Here is a 2863-nt window from a genome sequence, read left to right on the forward strand (position 1 = left end):
TGTGGATGGTTCACCGCTGGTAATGTCGCGAGAAGTCCACTGAACCTTATCATTTAGAGGAAGGAAAAGTCATAACAAGGTTTCCATAGGTGAACCTACAGAAGGATTATTGTCAAAACCTGTAAGGCAGAACGACCCACAAACAAGTGAAAACTAATGCGGGCGGTGGTCCTTTTGGGCCGATCGCTCGAAGTCCAAGGGGAGGGATGTACTACAGCTCCTCTTCCGCGGGGACAACGAACCCCGACGCGAATTGTGCTAAGGAACCAAAAAAAGATGTGCGCTCCCTTCGCCTGGAAATAGTGTCGTAAGGGGTTGCGTCGTTGTAAGGGGTTGCATCGATGAGGAACTTAGCGAAATGCGATACTTGGTGTGAATTGTCGACGGGGAGCAAAAGACCATGGCACAAGCGTCCTCACAAAGCAACCCAAGGTGAGGCGGGAACACCCGCTGAGTTTAAGCATATCAATAAGCTAGGAAAACGAACTTACAAGGATTCCCTTATAGTTTGGAGAAGCATACGAATTATAGTCTAGAGAAGCGTCCTCAGTGGCAGACAGGGCCCAAGTCCCCTGGAAGGGGGCGCTAGAGAGGGTGAGAGCCCCATAGTGCCTAGACCCTATCGTACCACAAGGCATTGTCAGCGAGTTGGGTTGTTTGGGAATGTAGCCCAAATGGGGCGGTAAATTCCATCCAAGGCTAAATATGAGCGAGAGAATGATAGCCAACAAGTACCGCAAGGAAAAGATGGAAAGGACTTTGAAAAGAGAGTCAAAGAGTGCTTGAAATTGTCTGGAGGGAAGCGGATGGGGGTCGACGATGCTCCCCGGTAGTATGTGGAACGGCGAAAGCCAATCCGTCGATCAGCTCGGGACGTGGATCGACGAGGATTACGACGGCGTCCAAAGCACGGGCCTTTGATACGCTCGTGGAATGTCATCGTTTTGATATGCCTCGACACTTGCGAGCTCCTATCGTCAGCCTGCGGGCTCCCCATTCGAACCGTCTTGAAACACAGACCAATGAGCCTAACATGTGTGCGAGTCAACGGGTGAGAAAACCCATAAGGAGCAAGGAAGCTAATCGGCAGGATCCCCTTCGGGGGTTGCACCGCCGACCGACCTTAATCTTCTGAGAAGGGTTCGAGTGAGAGCATCCCTGTCGAGACCCGAAAGATGGTGAACTATGCTAGAGCGGGGCGAAGCTAGAGGAAACTCTACTGGAGGCCCGAAGCGATACTGACGTGCAAATCATTCGTCTGACTTAGGTATAGGGGCGAACGACTAATCGAACCATCTAGTAGTTGGTTCCCTTCGAAGTTTCCCTCAGGATAGCTGGAGCCCGACTCGAGTTCTATCGGGTAAAGCCAATTATTAGAGGCATCAGGGGCACAACGCCTTTGACCTATTCTCAAACTTTAAATAGGTAGGATGGCATGGCTGCTTCGTTGAGCCGTGTTGGGATTATGGCCTAAAAACATACCATGTGTGACAAGTTCTAAGATTTATTGATAAATATTTAATATTGCATTATGTGTATTAGATGTCTTTTCATTTATGTATGAATGTTCCATCAACGTCTAGGGATGTTATTTATAGTAATCTTGGATACTCAGATACACTTTATATGTGAGTATAGACAGACACAAGATTCACTATTGCATCCAAAATAAATTAGTCACAATCAGATTAACAAAGCTAGGCACTTTGTTGATATAGGTTGTAGTGCATGGACATCTCCAAATAGGGAAATGATTTGTCTTGACCACTCGAGAGAATTCTCGGATTGGTGCACTAGTGTATGTAAGGAAACATAAAGTGATGGAATTACATAAGAAAGAACAACCAGAAAAGTACTATCAATGAGCAGTTCATCGTATAGCTGTGAGAGTACGATATCTCTTAAGCTTGAGTAGGTCAATACTTTCATACTTATAGCATGTGCGTTTTGATTCATCAATGAGTGAGACACACACTATTGTCAATATACTCGATGGATTGGATTTATGCCACTAGGGTGTGGGAGCATACCTACAACATAGTCATTCATGTACTTTCAGGATACGGAAGTGTAAGCACCCACCTGAGAGGTTCAAATTAATCTACCCAAAAACTCTGTAGAATGATCCTTATGGATCAAGCGTTAGCATTTAGATTGATCGACGGGTCAATCTAATATGCTTAGTGGATAGATATAAGGGAACTGAGAGCTTAGGGGAAATATGGACTTTGGAGTGTTTGATAGTACACAAACTCTCACTCCAACTTACCGGGTGTTGCATGGAGGATATATTCATGCACATCTCACAGGTCAGGGACAAGTTTCTAATAAGGAAAAGCCTCGATGTAAGAATCGTACATCTCTGGGAGTTCATCCAAAGTTCAGGTGGTGTCAGACGAACATTGGATTGAAATATTATTCCTAGTCATAGGGCTTGGCAGTAATGAATAATATTTGGGGAGCCTAGATTTGTATGTCCTGCAGAGTCCCCTTGGTAGCCTCATTTTAGTCTCTCGTCCTATTAAAGGAAGATTGGCAAATATCACCATATCACAACGGTTATTGGGATATTACAAGAATAGAGTTTGTATAACAAAAAAGATATAATTTTTTTGGGTTTTGGTTTTCCGAAGATAACCTCAAGATAAAATTATTTTTGTTAAGCTATACAAAATTCTTGTAAGTGTGTTTATATTAAATAATAAGTCTCCTAATTTCGGTTTAGATTGTAAAATAAATATTTTACATAATCGAAATTAAAGTCAAGAATGGACCAAGAACCAATATAATATTTGAGCCTTGAATTCTTGAAAGATTGGGCAAATGGAAACATAGAGGTCCAACAAAGTTGGACGGATCCTAA

The 2863-nt window shown here is 43.5% G+C and overlaps 1 pseudogene; it reads left to right on the top strand.

Moving 5' to 3' along the window:
- The first annotated feature begins 423 nt into the window (after positions 1–423).
- Positions 424–2863, top strand: part of LOC120004675 — a 5397-nt pseudogene continuing 2957 nt past the window's right edge.

The sequence above is a fragment of the Tripterygium wilfordii genome, chromosome 8, assembly GCF_013401445.1.
Source record: "Tripterygium wilfordii isolate XIE 37 chromosome 8, ASM1340144v1, whole genome shotgun sequence".
Classification (NCBI taxonomy): Eukaryota; Viridiplantae; Streptophyta; class Magnoliopsida; order Celastrales; family Celastraceae; genus Tripterygium; species Tripterygium wilfordii.